The following is a 20,024-nucleotide window of genomic DNA, read 5'->3' on the forward strand; positions in this document are numbered from 1 at the left end:
CTATTCCTAGCTTGTCCACAGCTTTTTACCGTGAGGGCTCTGAGCTTTGCTAAAGGGCTTCTCTGTGTCTTTTGAGATAATGATGTGTGTTCTGTCTGAGTCCTTCTTGTGGATGTTGGAATGTAGCATTTCCTCAACTTTGTCCCCGTTCTTGACGTGCTCTCTTTTTTTTTGCTGGTCTATTGGTGCTCTTTCACTGTGGTTTTGTCTGTCTGTTTCATTCATCATTTCATCTCCAGGATTTCCATTTCTTTTTAACCCCAAATCTCAGTTTCATGTTTATTTTCTTAACCATGTTGCTGACTTTATTCTCCAGGTTCTGAATCGACAGTTTTTCATCCTTCTGCTTGTTTATATCTTCTTTTTTGCCCTTCAGTTTCACACACTTTTCATGTCTGTCACCATTGTGATTTCTAATGTTTTTCTACTAGTTTTCTCCTTGGAGTAGTCTTTTTTGTTATTTCATTCCACAGAGGTAACTTCTTAAGAGTTGTTTTGTTTTGGGTTTTCTCATTTTTTTTTTTTAAACATGTGGAGTGTTTTGCCTGTAAGTATGTATATTTATTTTATGTGTGCCTGATGCTTATGGAGGTCAGAAGTGGCCATCAGATCCCCTAAAACTGCAATTTCAGGTGATTGTGAATCACTATATAAGTGCTATGAATCAAACCCAGATCCTCTGCTCTTTTTTTTTTTTTTTTTGGTTTTTTTGAGACAGGGTTTCTCTGAGTAGCTTTGCGCCTTTCCTGGAACTTGCTTTGGAGACCAGGCTGGCCTCGAACTCACAGAGATCCGCCTGCCTCTGCCTCCCGAGTGCTGGGATTAAAGGCATGTGCCACCACCGCCCGGCATTACGGATTCCTTTGAGCCGGATTCAAACCAGTGACCTAAGGATGCCCGGAAGATCCAACTACAGTTCTCTGCTCTACCAACTGAGCTATCGAAGGACCCCCTCCTCTGCTCTTAATTGCTGAGCCATATCTCTCGTTCCACAGAGATAGTTTCTAACCTACTCTTACACTGACTCCTCACTTAAAAATTTCCCCACTGGTTGAAACTAGTGGAGAAAAATCCTTAAATATTTGTTTAGGAAACAAACACATTTAGGTAAGAACCAAACTTAGGGTAAAAACTGGATCCCTTCTTAGAGACTCAAGTCATTATTTCATATAGTTTGTTTTAGTCCAGGCTAAAGAAATGGAGAATAAATGGCTGTGCCTATGGATAGTAAATAAAGAGTCCTGGATTCCTAAAGTCGTCACTGTGGTAAATAGTTTTATATTTTCCTCACATTATCTGAAACAAAGAAGTAGAGCTGATGCAGAAATCGTTTAGTTCGTGTGTCTCTCAGTTCTAACTCTGCCCCTGTTCATTCTGGACTATTATTTGTAACAGGAAGTGAATGCAATAGTTAGATCCTTCTGAATGCCTAAGTTTGTCTTGAATCTGACAGTTCAAGTTGTGGAAGATTCTGCCTTTCCATAGTTGGTATTTAAGTTAGTTTTGTTTTACGTTTTGAAAATTAAGAATTTTTAAAAAGATTTTTTTCATAGCCGGGCGGTGGTGGCACACGCCTTTAATCCCAGCACTCGGGAGGCAGAGCCAGGTGGATCTCTGTGAGTTCGAGGCCAGCCTGGGCTACCAAGTGAGTTCCAGGAAAGGCGCAAAGCTACACAGAGAAACCCTGTCTCGAAAAACCAAAAAAAAAAAAAAAAGATTTTTTTCTTTTTATTTTCAATGTAGCGTATTAAAAAAAATTATTTCTACAGGACAACTGTGTCTTGGTTGTTGTTGTTGTATTTATTTTTTTGTTTTTACACCCAACCTCAGTTTCCCCTCTCTCCTCTCCTCCCAGTCCCATTCCCTTTCCTACCCGCCCCCACACACACATCCACTCTGTCTCCTCCGTTTCTCTTCAGAAAAGGGCAAGCCTCCCATAGATATCAGTTAGCCATGGTATATCAAGTTGTGGTGAGACTAGGCACCTCCTCTTCTATTAAGACTGAATGAGGCAACCCAGAAGGAGGAAAGGGTCCTAAAAGCAGGCAACAGAGTCAGCTTGTAGTGAGGCATTTCTCATTCAAAATGCCACAAATATATCCCTGTAATCCCATCACTTTGGAGACTGCGGTAGAAGCTTCATCAGCCTGGCCTATAGTGAGGGGGAGGCAAGATTCATCGCACTTTTCCTAGTAATGGTCTAATTTTCCACTATGATTACACTCACAGCTTCTTCAGGAAGTTATTTTTAAAACTGATATTTGAGTGTAAAGACTTGCAGAGGATGCTTGAACTCTGGTTCAATTCCCAGTACTAGATGTGGAGGGAAGCACTGAAATACCATGAATCTAGGAAGATAGCTCAGCAGATACAAGTGTTTGCCACCAGGCCTGGTCACCTTACTTCAGTCCCCAGCATGCACATAATGTCAACAGAGAACCGACTCCCACAGGCTCTTCTGTGATCTCCATGTGTGCACCGTGGCATGAGCACCCACACAACAAAACACACATGTACAATCTTTTATAATGTTATCAGCTGGCTGTGGTAGCAGAGCCCTGTAATCTCAACTTCCGAGAGGTAGAAACAAAATGGTCATATGTTTAAGGCTAGTCTTGGTTACATTCTGAGACTGTATAAAACAAAACACAAGTCAGTCTCTTTGGCAGCTGGGGATGTAGCCTGTTGGTCGAGCACTTGTGTAGCGTGTGCCAAGTCATCACTTCAGTCCCTTGGCACGTTTCTATCTGGTACCTGGAAACAGAAACTTGAACTCTGATGGTTTCTACCCAGTAGAACAATTCACCAATGATTCATTTTATATATATATATATTCCTTTTAGAAAAATAATCTTGGATATCATTCTTAAAATTAGGTGTTTGTTTTGAAATTAAAGATAAGTTTTAGAAACATAGCTCTGATATCAAAATAACTGTATGATTCTAATTGTAATACCTGTGGAAGAAAACCAAATATAGAGGCATTAGAAGTAATTTTATTTATGTCATGTGGTCAAAATACATTATTCCTTCTAATATTTATAGCAGCTTTATAAAGTAAATATTAGTTTTGCTGACACATGAATGAAAAAACTGAGGCCCAAAGAAATAAAATAACTTGCCCATGATCAATAAAAGATAGATATTTTGTTGTTGTTGTTTTGCTTGCTTATGTCTGTGTGTTTGTAATCCAAATATGTGCATATGCCCACAGAGGCTAGAAGAAGTCATTGGATCTCCTGGAGTTGAAGTTGCAGGCAGTTGTGGGTGCTGGAAACTGAACTCAGGTCCTCTGCATGAGCAGCAAGCACTCTGTTAACCACTGAGTCATCTCTCCAGCCCCTCATGGAAGTATTTTTTATGTACCTTTATTTTTATGTATTTTTTAGTTTTTATTTTATTTTACTTTTGCTTATGTATGTGAATGGTTTGTGTGCTTGTGTATGTGCATGTCTGAATGTATGAGCACATGTGTGTGTAGGGATACATCTATGTGTCTGCATGTAGAGGTCCAAGATTGGCAACCAGGTGTCTTTCATTCACTTTTCACCTTAATAAGCAGGGTCTTTCACTGAACCAAGAGCTTACTAATTCAACTGGTCTGGCTAGCCAGTTTGTTCTGGAAATTCCTTGTATCTACCTTCTGTGCACTGGTATTACAGGCCCTACACCCACCTGGCTTCTATGTGGATTCACACTTACATGGCAAGTATTTACCTACTGTGCCATCTACCCAGCCTTTCTGCATAGCTTTTTAAAGTAAGCCTTTATATTAATTTTTGTTATATATCAGAAATTTCTTTTTTTTTCTTTTTTTTCTTTTTTTTTGGTTTTTTTTGAGACAGGGTTTCTCTGTGTAGCTTTGCGCCTTTCCTGGAACTCACTTGGTAGCCCAGGCTGGCCTCGAACTCACAGGGATCCGCCTGCCTCTGCCTCCCGAGTGCTGGGATTAAAGGCGTGCGCCACCACCGCCCGGCCAGAAATTTCATTTTTAAGCAGCTTCTGCTATAATTTTTATGTCTCATTTGTAGTATCATTTCCAGCTGTTGCTCTGGGCTTTAATAAAGCAACTTCAGTGTTCTGAAGCCAGTTACTGCCTAGAAAAAGGACCTTTATTGTTGCAGATTTAATGCCAGATGTCATTTTTTTAGGGTCAAATTCTGGCAGTTCTTTTCTTGCTACTTCAATTTTTTTCCCCTGCCAGTATTCCAAGAAGTTCTAATGTTTATAAACCAGTGACTTGATATGTGCGTGTGCAAGCTCTCCACTCCAGTATTTGACCCAGGAGCCTAAAAGTATCTCTATATCTCTCTGTAGACGTATTTGGTACTTTGATTCACAGACATTAAATTTCTTTTTAAAATTTTTTACTTATTTTTATTTTGTATATATAAGTGCTTTGCCTGCTTGTATATTTGTGCACCACATGCTTGCAGTGCTTGTGGAGGACAGAAGAAAGTATCAACCCCCCTGGAACTAGAGTTAGTTGCAGGGAGTTAGTTGTGAGCCACTGTGTGGGTGCTGGGAATTGAACCCAGATCCTCTGCAAGAACAGTCACTGCTCTTAATCACTGAGCCATCTCAACAGCTACCCTGTGTTTTTTTCTGAAAGCAGCCCCACAGTTGTGGCCATATGTTGTTATGTTTAAAGTACCTACAGATGTGCTTTTCATGTCTGTCAATTGCATGTAATACATTTGTAATCCTTAATAATTTAATATAGTGCTACTTACTGGCTGTAAATCTGTGACTGTTGGCATGACAGATAGCAGCAGCGGTTATGCCCTAAAAGAATATTTTTGATTTGAGTGGTTTTTTTCAGTGACCTTGCTGTCTCTAATTTAAAAGTATGTTTCTTCAGTAAGGCAGCTGCTGATGTCACTGCTACTCAGAGCAATGCTAATTGTTATAAAACAGTCTTGAGGCTTAAAACATTTCTCTTTCCAACTTGTACCTGTGTGTCTTCAAGTTTCTTCAGCAGGATAACTCAGTCAGTTCTACTCTGCTTGTCAGTTCCTTGCTGGGATTTTCCTTGCCCTTTTAACAGTAGCAGTGTATGTGGCTTATAATGCACATTCCTTATTAAGGAGATGGAAGTAGTTTGCTTGCTTCTTCACTGCACAACTTATTGCTGCTGTCTGAGTACTGTGGCAAGTAATCATGAAGTGCATGGTATTACAGTTTCACTCTGGCTGCCTTGAAGAAAAGACAAAGTCAATTGGATGTAAGCTATGGATGGGGCTCTTTAGCATGTGAGTTCCACATGCTAGGCAAAGCTCTGACGGAAGTCAGTTCCAAATGCTCACAGAAGCAGTATATAGTTTGTTATGAAAACAACCCAAACATCACATACTGTCCAGAGACATCTCTTAAAGAATGGCTTCATCAGTTTTTATAACTGGGGCACTTTTAGATTTTTATTATAGAAGTTCACAACCTAGACCAGTGGTTCTCAGCCTTCCTAAAGCTGTGACCCTTTAATCCAGCTCTCATGCTGTTGTGACCCCCAACTATAGCAGTAGTCAATGTGTTAATGCCTATGAAATTCTCGGAACAGAGTCTGGCCATGATTGGGTATGGTATTCATGACCTTTATTGCCGTCAGTCATTCTTGCCTGTGAGTATCCATCTTTCCTTTCTTATTTTTACTTTGCTAGGGATTGAACCCAGACCCTTTCACATGTTAGATGAGATTCTCTAACTATAACTGAACTATACCCTAAGTGCTTTTTTGGTACTTACCTAAATTCCCATGGAGCCCTAAACATGTTTTAGAGTATTGTGGGCATGATGGTTAGCTTTAGTTGTCGACTTGACACAACCGAGATTTCACCTGGGAAGAGTCTTAGTGAGGGTTGTCACCTTTGGTTGGCCTGTGGGCGTGTCTTTAGGGGATTGTCTTCAGTTCACTGATGTGGGAAGACCCAGCCCACTATGGACAGTGCTGCTGAACTGTATGAGAATGGAGAGAGTGGTCTGAATGCAAGCAAGAGCAGACCTGCATTCAGTTCTCGGCTTTTTACTTTGAAGGTGATGTTTGAGTTTTCCAGAATGATCGACTGTAACAATTGATAATTAGTTAAATGTTTATCACAGCAACAGAAGTGAAGCTAAGGTAGTGGGCACTCAAGGATGAAAAACAAAAGTGAAATATAGTCATGCAATTTAAGATACAAACTGAATTAGCTAAACAGGAGAACAGCACACGGGAGCAGGGGCCAGGCTCCGGGCAGGAGCAGTGCTTTTTTCCAGGAGTGGTTGATGACTGTGCCACCACCCGGCAAGCACTTTATATACTACCGTGAAATATGAATTTTTTATTATTTTTTAAAAGAGTGTTATAGCTCTAGCCACTACTAAGTTTTCCGTGTTGGAAATGAATGTGTGTATTTGAGTCATAGGTATTCTGACTATAGATTATTGGTTAATAGTCTTGAAAGCCTAAACTTCATAGGGTTTTTTTTTTTTTATTTTAAACAGCTTTAAAGTCACTTGAGACTGTTTAACAGCCTCTCATATGATAAAGGAATCCCATGTCAGTGAAGAAAAGAGATACTACCTCTTCTTTCATGGGTGCACATTTGTACATTTCACTAAATGTCTGCTCTAATGTTTTCTTGTGGTAAGGAGGCATCTTTGACACCATTAATGAAAATTGATAAACATTTAAATTTTTGTTTGTCTTACTAGCAGGAGCAAAAAATAGCATAATTCACTTTTGGTAATACCATCTTATGCTCACAGAAGGCTACATGTTTTATAAATTGAAGTTTTCCACACCATTGCTTCTGTTTCTCTCTTGGAAGAAAACAGGTGCTGTATGGAAAATTGCATGTTGTAGCTTTTGAGGGATGTGTGTATTTAAAATACCTATAAGGATGGGAAGTACTTCTGTTTAACTGATGAGAGATCAGCTAACACTTGTAATTGATAAAACGAAATATAATATAATATAATATAATATAATATAATATAATATAATATAATATAATATAATATAATTAATATGTTCAGCCAAGATTTGTTACAAAGGTTATTCACAGACAAAGGAAATAAGTGAATAGTTTACTTACTGGAATCTTTCGTTTCTGTGCCTAAAAATCAGTACACTTATGATTATGATTTGAGTTCTGTTTTTTGTCTGAACTTTAAAACTTAGAACTATTCTTTTTGCTAAGTATTTGCTTTACAATTGTTAGAACTTAACATAGCAGACCTGTCTTGGAACTAGATCTTTTCCCAAAAGTAGATGAATGGATTTCTGAGTTGAGAGTAGACTAGAAATTACTTAGCAATGAATCTTTGCAGTGGCTTTTGATCTCTAACACACAAGGATTGCATGGAAAGAGGTGTGAATTAATTTTCCAGCTTTTGATAAAACGGAATCCTAAAAAGACATGCATATGTCAGTCATTTCTGAAAGCAGTGAGCTTGTGGTAACTACAACAGGTATCCTGTGAGAAGATTGTTTCCACTGTCTAACCAACAGAAAAATTTGGTAGGTTAGTGACAATGTGTATCTTACACATAACTTTTTAGTTTGTGTTGGCTTTTTAGCTTAGATTCACTTGTGAGAGAGGTAGCTAGCTTGTGGTGTATCTCTTACGAGGTATGGGATTAATTTTCCTAATTAGGTTTTATAAATCTTTATGGAGATATTTTCATGAATCCATTAAAATATAAGAAAAAAAGATATGTCTTTCAATTGAAAAGCCAACTAATCCCTGACACATAGGACAGAGTTTAGAACTAAGCAAATGTTGGGTCCAGGTGTAATTTGGTAGTGGGAATTCCCTGGAATTTTGTCTCTAGGATAGGAATGACAAAATATAGAAAACACGAATTATATGGAGTGGTGGATAAAGTACCTAGTATAAATGCTAAACCCACAAAAGTCATGTATGAAAATGGTACTTCCTTTGCCCCTGTCATTCCTAAAACAGTTACAAGCCAGATGGGGGCCTTCTTTTCTTGCTACTTTAAGCTCTTCAAATGCACCTTTCTTTTGTAACAGAACTCCTGGCATGAATAATGAAGAAAGCGAGTAACCTAAACCATAGGGCATGTTTTTTTGAATATCTGTTTTAGGATACCCTGGCTCCCTAGAGCTTGATGTATCTTTTCAGAAAAGGTAGTGCTTGTGGGATACCATGTGTAGGCTTTGATGTTTGTGACACAGAACTTCAGTTTAGGAGCACATTAACACAGTATTCTGTTTTAATTCATAAATAACCTAATCGAATAGCCAGCATTTTCCATTTCAGATTGACAATACAATGAAAAGAAATGAATACTCTATTACTTGCCTTCACTTACCACCACTAGTAGTTTTACACCAAATTATATGTTGAGGAAGTATGAATAAACCACGTGAGTACTGCTGTTAAGCCTTATTTTCTAATCAAGAAAATTCTGTTATATATAATTATATTTTCCTACACAGATTGAGTGCAGAATAATTCAGGAAATATTAGGAAAGCACAAAACAATAGGAGTTATTGTCCCTAATATTTTGCCAAATGTTATAGAGATTATTTACTGTATTCCAGATTGCACACTTTTAAAATGGATAATATCCAGGTATGACAGTGCAGGCCTTGAATGGAGTGCAGGCAAGAAAGTAAGGAGTTCAAGGCCAGCCTGGGCTATATGAGATCCTGTCTTAAAACCATCACCATAATAAGCAGTTGGGTAAAAGACACAAAAGGTTGCAACAAACGTGGACTAATAAAAGACTTCTGAGGTGTGGTGTACAGTGTGTACTTCTTTTTTTTTTAATTCCAGATTTTAATCTAATTTGGTTTACAAATAATTAAAAAATTTGATTTTAATTTAATTTAATCTAAATTCCAGAGTTCTTGATATTATCTTTCTCAAAGTGTCTCAATAATTGAACAAGACCAGAAAGATACTATCAAATTTTCCCTTCAATTGCATACTGGAAGTTATTCAGAATTGGGTGTGAAATTTGAGCTTCTCATTTTTGACTTAAAATTATTTTTTGTTTGTGTTTTCATTTTAGTTAAAATGTGGGGTTTTGGATGCTAGAGAGATGGCTCAGTGGTTAAGAGCACTGGCTCCTCTTTCATAAGGACTGACTTTGACTTCTAATACCCACACAGAGGCTCACAAACATCTGTAACTTTAGTTCCAGGAGATTCAACATCTTCTGCCTGCTCAGGGTATACTGTATATATGTGGTGCATCAACAGGGAGGTAAAATACCTATATGCACAATATTTTTTAAAGTGGGGGCTTTTTTCTTTTTCTTTCTTCTTTATTTTTATTTTTTTATGTATTGAGGAGGGAGGATGTGGACCCATGTGTAGAGTTCAGAGGATAATTTCAGGAGTTGGATCTCTCCTACCATGTGGGTGGGTTCCAGGGATGGAACTTTGCAGTCTGAAGATACTAAATAAAATTTTCCAGAATAACTTTCAAATAATATATTATATCATACTGTTACAATTATCTTGTCATTATTATTGCTTTATATGTTTAATTTATGAATTATACTTTATAATTTGCCAGGCTCCACTGAGCAATCTTGCCAACCCCTAAAATTTTTTTTTTTAAATAAACACATTTAAGATCCTTTCTGGTTTGTTTTTGTTAAACCAAAACTGTTGTCTTAGTTACTTTGCTATTGCTGTGAAAAGATACCATGACCAAGGCAACTTATAAAAGAAAGTATTTAATTGGGGGCTTGCTTATAGATTCAGAGAGAGTACATAACCAACATGTCAGGAAGCATGGCGGCAGGCAGGCAAGCAGGCAGGCAGGCATGACACTGGAGCAATAGCTGAGAGCTTACATTTGGTCCACAAGCAGGAGGCTGAGAGAGACAGAGACAGACACAGACTGGGCCTGGCCTGGGCTTTTGAAAACTCAAGGCCCATCCCCAGTGACACACCTCCTCCAACAATGCCATACCTCCTAATCCTACACCTGGGGCCCAAGCATTCAAATATATTGGCCTATGAGGACCAGTCTCATTCAAACCACCCCCAAAAGCAAAGCAATCTATTTATGATTACAGAAGCAGTCTTGTTTTCTGTGCTTTGTTATCTATGCTCATCTACAGTCAGAAGATACTAAATAAAAATTCCCAGAATAACTTTCAAATAATGTATTATAGCAAGCTGTTGTAATTATCTTGTCATTGTTATTGCTAATCACTTTATATGTTTAATTTACGGATTTTACTTTATAATGATGCTGTTGCTTGGATCTTGAGTATTCCTCAAAACCACATGCATGGGTTGAAGGCTTGGTCTCAGCCTGTGATGCCAGTGGAAGGTCCTAAACCTTTAAGAGGTAGAGAATAGTGGGAGGAAGTTAGGTCATGCCCTTGAAGGGGATGCTGGGACTCAAGTCCTCCTCCTTTCCTTTTTGCCCTTTATGAGGTAAACAGGCCTCCCATTCTGTTCCCTGGCCATGATGATAAAGGCCTAAAATAAGGCCAAGTGACCATGGACTGAAATCTACCAGACCACGGGCCAAATTGAACTCCTTTTTTATAAGTTGACTATCTCAGGTATATTGTCACAATAATATGAAGGCATCTATTAGGAATCTTAGAATATCCCTCATAGATGTGGAGAAACTGTCCTATGTTGGGCTTTATTTATTGACATATAGTAATTATTTGTATTTGACTTTAAGGATTTATGATAATATAAATGAATGCATTGACAATTTTGTTCAGATAACAGAATCATTGTTAGAAACCACAAGTCATAATTATGGAAAATATAAAAAAAATCTATAGATAAGTGCTTTGGAGTTAAGATGAAGTAAAATTAATACCTTTGGAACTGGGAATGTTAATTCAGTTTGTTAGAGTGCTTGCCTAACATCACAAAACCTGAGGTTCAGTCTCCAAACACTACATAAATCAGGCCTGATGGTGTATACCTGTTGTAGTCCCAATAGCTGGAAGGTAGATGCAGGAGGCTCAGGAATTCAAGGTTATCTTTGACTATATAATAGCTTAAGGTTAACCTGGGCTACATGAAAATTGGTGTCAAAGCTAAAGAGGAAGCTCTGATATGTGGTGCTTAAAAGTCTACATTTGTTACATTTTTTTTTTTTGGTGAATTTTTCCTTTTGTTAATGTGTACTCTCTTCTAGTTAGCTTTGGCTTGAAGTTTACTTTGATGTAAGGATAGCTCTGCCTGCTTGTTTACATTTTCCATTTAGTTTGTAGTTTTCTACCCTTTGTTATTAATTTTTTTTGGTATCTTTGTTATCCAAGTTGTATTTCTTGGCAACAACATATAGTTAGTTTCTGTTTTTTAATCCAGTCCATTAATCTGTATCTTTTTAGTGGTCTGTTGAGATCATTTCGTTTAAGGCTATTAGAGAAATGGGTTTGCTATTTTCTGTTATTTTGTTTGGTGAAGTTCTGTTTTGCTGGATTATTGATATTTTTCCCTTTACTCTGTATTAGTTCTGAGGGTTTGCTGAGTTGCTATGTTGGATCTGGTTGCTTCTTTACAAAGCCTAGCTTGTTTATTTGCTATTTAACGATCCAGTTTGGACTATGGATTCTGTAATGATAACTGGAACTTCGCAGGTCTCAACGTCATGCCCACAGTGACTGTAGAGACCACCAGCAGCAAAGCCCCAGTCTCTTAGGGTACCCTGATCACACTGACACAGAAGCTTAGCCCCTGCACTGGCTCCTGAGGCCACTGGCCCTTCTCTTTTCAGATTTTGTAGGAAATTTTGATGGAAATATTTTTTTATTATGAGAAATTATTTAAAGATGTGATACAGTTGTATTTTAGCATGAGCATACTAAGGCAGAAACATTTTTTCAGTTCATTCTTGTTTACATGATATCTTAGTTTTGCTTCTGTTGTGATAAAATAATCTGACAAAAGCAACCTGGGGAGAAAGTTGATTGTAGTTCACAATGCTAGGTCACTTTGCAGGGAAGTTACTGCAAGGAGGCAGGAATTTAAGACAGCTGCTTATGTTGCTTCAGTAGTCAGGAAGCACACAAGAATGATTGATTATATGCATGGTTACACTTTGATTATATGTATGGTTACACGTAGCTGACTTTCTTCACCCTTACACAGTTCAGGATCCTCTGCCTAGGGGATAGTCCACCCACTTTCCTACCTCAGGTAACTTAACAAAGGTAATCAGTCCCTCACTGACACGCCCACAGGCCAACAACGTCTACACAGTTTTCTCTTTGAGACTCCTTTTCCCAAGAAATTCTACATTGTGCCAATTTGACAGCTAAAACCATCCATCACACCTGAATCTAAAGTTTATTGTTTAAAATAGAAATTGTGTAAAAATGGCTCATAAGGTTGGAAAGATTAGTTTTTGTAAATTCTTTGAGTTCCTATCAGGTACAGTATGCAAATCTGTTTTTATTTAGTGTGTATCACCTAGCTCTTCTCCTATTCTGTGATGAAAAAGAACATGGTGCATCTTCATTATTTTCTCTTGTCTTTGCACTTTTCCCTATTGTAAACTATTGATAAAAGATGGGTGAGTAAGTCCTTATCTTTTATTTCTTTTTATTAGGAAGGAGACAAGCTTTGTTCATCTCAAGTATGAACAAGACGTATTTGTATACCTTAATTATTTTGCTTGCTTCCCATGTAATAAAGACCGCATAGGAGACTGTTTGCTTCTTTTGTCCTCTCTTGTTTCTTTCATTTCTTTCATAGTTAATATTCTACTTCCTTGCTAGAATCATGCATCTGAAGAGGTAAGAGTGCCTCTTTAAGAGAAATCACTTAAAACCATAAGCACATGGTTTTAAATGATTTCTAGAGAGAAAACATCAGATTGCCAAGTGACTAGGTCATTACCTTGAAGTTACTCTGTGGTTTAGGATTGTTTTGTTTCATTTTTTTAAATAGGGTCTTTGGCTTCAAAATCAAAGAAGATCCTCTCTGCTTTGGCCTCTCAAATTTTGGGAATATAGGTCTTCTTTGTTTGTTCTTTGTTTTGAAAGGGGACCTCTAGCCCAGGCTGGCCTGGCCTCCATTCTGGGATTGCAAGCACATACATCTAGCATAAGCAGTTTTGAAGGAGGCAACAGTCTAGTTAAGAGAGAGAATTCGACAGATTATATTTTGAAGAAAGAGAAGAATAAGACTTGTCGGTGAGGCACAAAAACTTGGACAGACAGAGGTTTCCACAAGAATTAATTCTGGTAAAAATCACGTGACTGGCAAAGGGGAGGAGAGGCTGATGCAGCAATGAGGCCATTTAGCACCTATTCTATGTTCAGTGGAGGTGTGGCAGTCTCTAAAGCATCAGCTGCACTTAGCCAGTGTTCCATGCAAAAAGACTGCAGAAGAGATGGGTGATATGACCTGGCTAAGGGTAGCCTAGCCTCTTCACAGTGCAGTTAGTCTAGGGGCCATGAGGTGAGGGTCTTAGGCTAGCAGACTCCTGTCTTGAGCCTTCTCTCTCCCCTCCCCACTCTCCCCTTTTTTATGCAACTCAAGACATTGCTTCCTCCACAATCTTGCTGCTAGTTGTTTGATATATTCATCTACTCAATGAGGTATCCCCCCCCCCCAACTTTGCTGATTTGTCCTGAAATCACTGTAGTTTGTCCAGTTTTGGTTTTGTTTAATGAAGTAAAATACAAGACACTATAATGTATTGAGCCAAATAAATAAATAAATAAGCTTGTAAGTTTGTGTGCCTGTAGTAGCTTGTGTATGTGTGTTGCATTAGAAAACTCAGATTAAGCTTTTCTCTCTAGCAAAACATTTGTGACTGCAAAGCAGAATTGGCATGCAAAGTTCTTCCTTTTATTTACTAAGGAAGTTCTGGTAGACCATTCTAAAGTCAATACCCTTAATCAAGATGCCAGAAGTCTAGACCCAAAGAAGTATGTGCTTCAGACTCTTTTTAGACACCCTGTAAACCTTAGTTATTTCCATCTAAAAGAGTTGGTGTAGGTGAGCTTTTATACTCCCTTCCAGCCAAGATTCAAGCCTTGGTACTCCCTCAAAGGCAACCAGATAGAAAAAAATGAATTTTGTTAATTGTCATTTTTATAGAATTCTGTGAAAAAACTCTTAGTCCTAGAGGTTTTTGTTTGTTTTGTTGGTGTTTTTTTGAAGCCCAATGCAGAATGCATATATATGAGGGGTACCACCACATGACCCTTATTCTTGGCATTTCCATCCCTTCCCTCAAGTGCATGGTCTGCTGACTGCATAGGAGCAGATACTCTGGGTAAAGCAATGAGCATAAGAGCTTTTGGCCTGGTACCAAAAGGGAGGAAGGTCAGGGTGGGTAGAGGGAAGGGTTGCTGTTGCTCTCAGCTCCTGTGCAGGACATAATGTCCCTTGCCTGGTTGAGAAGACCATGAGTGCTGTGGAGAAAACTGGCTCTCTGGAGCTGATCCCTCATTCCTTTGTGCCACTCTAAGTAGCAGTGAGTATAAAGTACCAAGGCATTTTCCTTTAGTTTGATTTGAAACCTGCCTAAAAAGAGAATCCTGTCATTCAATAAGTAACAACTAGTTCTTTGAACACTTATGGTCTCTTCTCTGAGCTAGTGGCAAATAAACTGAACTAAGTTAGCAAAATACTGCATGCTGCAAAGTAAGTGAAAATTCTCCAAGAGCTCTCACTGTCTGTGGTCATGGGAGAGAGTGCAGCCCCATTTGGGGCATTGTTAGGCAGCTCTGTTAACACATGAATATATTGCATATGATTATCATAAAATTGTGGCCTGGAAATTGAACAGCCATGATGCTGCATTTCAGACTTAACATTTCTAATAAGCTGTAATAAGGAAACATTTAAAATGGATGTAAGAATAGGCATTACTTGCTGTCACAGATGTATGGTCAATTGAAGTGTTTTTGAATCTCAATGCAAACAACAATGCAAACAAATTCCCTATCATTATTAGTATAATTGTTCTCACTGTTGGGTCTTGATTTCAAAACAAGTAAGATAAAGAGCAAGTTACTAAAAGAACAAAAACTAGCAAAAGGAAATGTAACTGAGTTACTGTCTTGACAAGAGGAGAGAGACTGCAGCTGCTCTGTCACTTCCTGACTGGACCAGCCATTGCTCTCCTGTTGGACATAGGTGTGCTTCCTTCACGATTGATTGGGGAGTAGGTAGAATTCAGCTGTTTGCTGCCATAGCAGGCTGTGAAGTCCAGCTACACAGTGTTTATGTGCTAGGGAAACACCAGATTGTAGGCCTTTAAAACAAGGATCTCCCTCCCACCTTTTTACAGCTAAGATGATTTATTCTGTGTGTGTGTTTGGGGGTGGGGGCTTTAAGACAGACATTATTCCACAGCAGAACTACTAGATTTCACAAGAAAAGATATACTAGTAATACAGGGTTTTTTTTAAGGTTTATTTTTGTTTTAATGTATGAGTAGGGGTGTGTATGTCTGTGTGTGTAAAGATACCCATAAAGGCCAGATGAGGGCATCAGATTACTTGAAAGTGGAGTAAGAGGAGGATGTGTGCCATTTGACATGGGTGCTGGGAAATGAATGTGGCTCTACTATTAACTGCTGAGCCATCTCTCCAGCACCAGCAATATGATTTTAATAAAGGAGTATTATTAACAGTTAACTACATTAGATTATGAGATAGTTTCACTCAGTGTTCTCAAATTAAGATACCTACCCTCCTAAAATATAGGCTGAGACAGAATTGCAAGTTCAAGCCCTGTGTAAGTAACAGAATTTGAAGACAGTGCAGGCAACTTAGCAAGACCATATCTCAAAAAACAAAAGAGAATTTTCTAAAATCTGGCATTTCTATTAAAATTGTAGTTAAATTCAAAAGTTTACAAAATATGTGATTTGTGTTTTAAAAAACAGTAGCTAGATAGCCACCATTTTAGAGGTAATAATCAGTGACATGTTTTGTAAATTTTTTACAATGTACAACAAAACTTTCTTCTAAAAGATAAATACATACTAAAAATACCTTTTTTTTTTTTTTTGCAAATGAGATGGGAAGTTTTTAAAACTGGTATTAAAGTTATACCCTTCTGTAACCTGAGGTAGAAAAATCACAAGTTCAAGGCCAACCTGGGCACATTATTGAGACCCTGTTCCAAAATAAAAGATACAGAACAGGGCTGAGAATGTAGGGAACTTGCCTACCATGTGAGAGGGTCTGGATTCAACCTCTAGTACTCAAGTAAACAAACAAGCATTAAAATGTAAGAGGAGGAAGAAGTCTTTTATAGAATTTTAAAGAAGCGTATTACCAACTTATTATAAAAGGAAGTTAAATTGATTTTTTGTGTACATACTTGTACTCTAACCCTGAACTGCATCCCTAGCTCCTGTAATTCCTTTTATTTATTTGAAGGCGTAATGCACACACCAGGGCATACTAGTTGAGGTCAGAGGACAACTTTTTGGGAGTCAGTGGGTTCTGACAATCAAATATATGGTCAGGCTTGTTAGCATGAACCCTACCCATTAAGTCATCTCACTGGCCCCAGGTTGATCTTGTCTTTATTTCTTGAGACTATCCTACTGACATGTGCCACCCTAACTAGTTAATTTCTTGATAATAGAATTTTATCAATAGTTTCCTTTCACTGTGCCAAATGCCTCACTATTGCCAAGAGACAATGCAGTTTACAGCTCTAAATCCATACATAATCCTTTACTTTGTTATTATAAAATAACAGAGGCAGGAAATAGAGCTTAGTGGTAGAGCTCTCATTTGGCATGCGTAAGTTCCTGATCCAGTCCTTAGCACTCTCAGACCAGAACAATTCAAAGGCTGATGATAGACATGAAGTGCTCTCCTACCTTATAGGCATTAATGAAAGTAATTTCTCCCTTCTTCCCCATGAAGGGAAAAAATTCCAACCAGTAATTAGATTAAATATCTTGGCTAAGTCCTTAAAGTACAAATTACTAAAATAAAGAACTTGCTCTTTTTTTAAACTACCTTACTACCTGACAATGAATAATAGAGATAATGGGGAGCACTTTAATCATTTTAGTACTTGAATATTATAGAATAAGAATGTCTGATTGGTGGTTGTTGGGTTCCTGTTTGAAGTTCTAGTTCTAAAGCATTTGATTTTATGAGATTTTTGAGGTATGTTTCAATTTTTTAGGAATATATTTCATGAATATGATATTGGTAACTAATTTATTGCAATCACTTTAAACTTTAAACCTCTTGTGAGTGTTTTATGACAGTTCTGGTATCTTGGGAGAATGAGATAGGTTTCTATAAAATTTGTCATTCAGAGAGTACATAGACACAAAATAGAACCTGAATCTGGATATCATTCTCTCTCTGCATTTGTATCCCATCTCTGTAACTCCTTAGATTTCTTTCTGGAAGAGGAAATATGATCCATATACATCAAATGACTTAAAATGCCTCTAAGTGACTATTTTATACCAAAGTTGGAGTACAGCTGCTGTAGACAAAGAGCTCTGTGTCTTTGTGATTTCAGATTCAGGTATAGACTTGTAGATAGTCCCCATAGAAGCCTGTTTGTTTTTTAGTGAGAGAGAGAAAGGAGCTAGATCCAAGTGAGAGGGAAGGTGAAGAGTAGAGGGAGGGGAAGCCATAATCAGGATATATTATATAAAGGAAAACCTATTTTCAATAAGAGGAGGAAAAAAGCAATCTCGGGAGCCTTGTTTGCCCAGATGAGTCTTAATAACTACAAAAACATTTTCACTAACCCAAGGAATTCTGGATTATGATTAGTATTGTGAATATTCTGAACAGTCTTAACAGTTCAAATGATGTTCAGGTTTCTATGTCTGCTACTATTATTAAAGCAAATTAAGTTATTTTGAAGGAGAAAGAACTTATCTAGAAGATCAAGAGTCCCCTAGCATTATTGGTAGTGTTCTTAGTACTAGGCAACAGGAAGGAAGTGTCACTCATCATCAATAGAACATACTCATTGTGGATCTATCTGGTGGACAGTTCTCTCCCACTAGGAAGAACATAGTTAATAAATGGAATTTTTAGTGAATATTACTAGAGCAAGACTCATTTGAGCTGTATGTTAATATTTTAATGAATTACTTGCTTTGGTTATTTTGGGAACTTTGTTAAACATGAATATTTATGGATAATAATTAGCTGTATAATTTTCAAACCAGACCTGGTAGTACATGCCTATAATCTCAGCACTTGGGAAGCAGCAAGATCATGAGACCCTGTCTCAGGGTCCTCAGACCATGAGTTTATTTCATTTTATTTATTTACCTAGTCATTTACTATGCTAAGGATCAAACACTCCACTACTGAGGCATACCATCAACAAAAAAAGGTGTTCGGTTAGGTATTTGCTGTCAAAAGGTGATCGAGTGAGCCAGGCATGGTGGTACATGATCTTAATTTCAACACTCTGGAAGCAGAGGAAGGCAGGTCTCTGATTTTGAGGCTAGCCTGGTTTACATAGTGATTTTCAGCACAGCCAGAGCTTAAAAATCAAAAATTGATAGACTGAGTCATCATCATTCTAAATGGAGATAAACTCAAAGCATTTCCTCTAAAATCAGGAATAAAACAAAGATGTACACTCCATACCTATACAGTATAATAGACCAAGATAGCATGTATCTGAGAGAAGAGAAAGTGGGGGTTAGTCTTGAACTTAGTGGCACAGGAAAGACATTCTGAACAAGACACTGATAGCATAGGCACTAAGAACATCAATAAATGGTACCTCATGAAGCTGAAAAGCTTCTGTACAGCAAAAGACACTACTATTGGACAAAGTGGCAGGCTACAGAATTTGGGAAATATCTTTACTAATTACATATCTAATAGGAGAATAATATCTAAAATATATAAAGAACTAAAGAGATTAACATCAAGAATAATATCTAAAATATATAAAGAACTAAAGAAATTTAACATCAAGAAACAACCTAATTAAAAATGGGGTACAGAACTAAGCAAAGAGTTCTCAAAAGATGAAACACAAATCACTGAGAAACACCTAGAGGTATGTTCAACATTCTTAGCCATCATTAACATACAAATTAAAACTAGTTTCACTTACCCAGTCAGAATGACCAAGCTCAATAAAACAATGGCAGCTGATGCTGCCAAAGATGCTAGGAAAGGAGAGCACTTGCTCATTGTTGGTGGAAATGCAAACTGGTATACCCAGTATGGAAATCAATGTGAAGGTTCATAAAAAAAAAAAAAAAGCTAAAATCAATCTACCACAAGATCTGGCTATACCATTCTGTAACCAAAGGACTCTACATCTTATTATAAAGATACTTGTTCATCTGTGTTCATAGAAACAGCTTAGATGTCCATCAACTAATGAATGGTGTGGTGGTTTGAATGAAAATAGCCCCCATAGACTCATAGGGAGTGATATTATTGGAGGTGTGGCATTGTTGGAGGAAGTGTGTCACTGGGGAGGGGGGATAGACTTTGAGGTCTCAGATGCTCAAGTGGGGATGTCTCTTCCTGCTACCTTAGGGTCCAGATGTAGAAGTCTCATCTACTTCTCCAGCACCATGTTTGCCTGCATGCTGCCATGCTTCCTGCCATGAAAATAATTGACTAAACCTCTGAAACTGTAAGCCAGCCCTAATCAAATGTTTTCCCTTATAAGAGTTGTCGTGGTCATGGCATTTATTCACAGCAATGAAACCTCTTAAGACAAATTGATAATGAAAATGTGGTATATTTACTTAATGGAATATTATTCATCTGTTAAAAAAATGAAATTGGGTCTGTCATAGTGACACACACCTTTAATCCTAGCAATTTAGAGACAGAGGCAGGTGGATCTCTTGAGTTGGGCCTAGCTTGGTCTATGTAGTGAATTTCAGGATAGCCAGAGCTAAATAGTGCTATTCTGTCTCCAAAAGGGCCCACGGTCCTGGTGGCTGTGTCAGAGGAGCAGCAGGGAGCAGTTAAAGTTCGGGAAGCTGGCCCATCAGGAAGCAAAGCTCCTATGGGTGAATCTCAGATAGGCAAGGCTCCAAGAACCTTGGCCCCAGAATGTCCTTGCTACTGTTGTGTCTTTGCACGT

The 20,024-nt window shown here is 37.9% G+C and overlaps 1 protein-coding gene across 7 annotated transcripts in view; it reads left to right on the plus strand.

Moving 5' to 3' along the window:
• The window catches only part of Rngtt (RNA guanylyltransferase and 5'-phosphatase), a 214,470-nt gene that overhangs the window by 173,034 nt on the left and 21,412 nt on the right, over nt 1-20,024 (plus strand). For 2 of the 7 annotated variants that reach the window (XR_006069341.2, XR_013049045.1), the window contains exon 15: nt 19,466-19,565. The exons of the other annotated variants lie outside the window; for them this stretch is intronic. The gene's annotated coding sequence lies outside the window, so the exon portion shown is untranslated. The remainder of the gene's footprint in view (nt 1-19,465; nt 19,566-20,024) is intronic. 7 annotated transcript variants of the gene reach the window in all.

This window comes from Peromyscus maniculatus, chromosome 2 (assembly GCF_049852395.1).
Source record: "Peromyscus maniculatus bairdii isolate BWxNUB_F1_BW_parent chromosome 2, HU_Pman_BW_mat_3.1, whole genome shotgun sequence".
Classification (NCBI taxonomy): domain Eukaryota; kingdom Metazoa; phylum Chordata; class Mammalia; order Rodentia; family Cricetidae; genus Peromyscus; species Peromyscus maniculatus.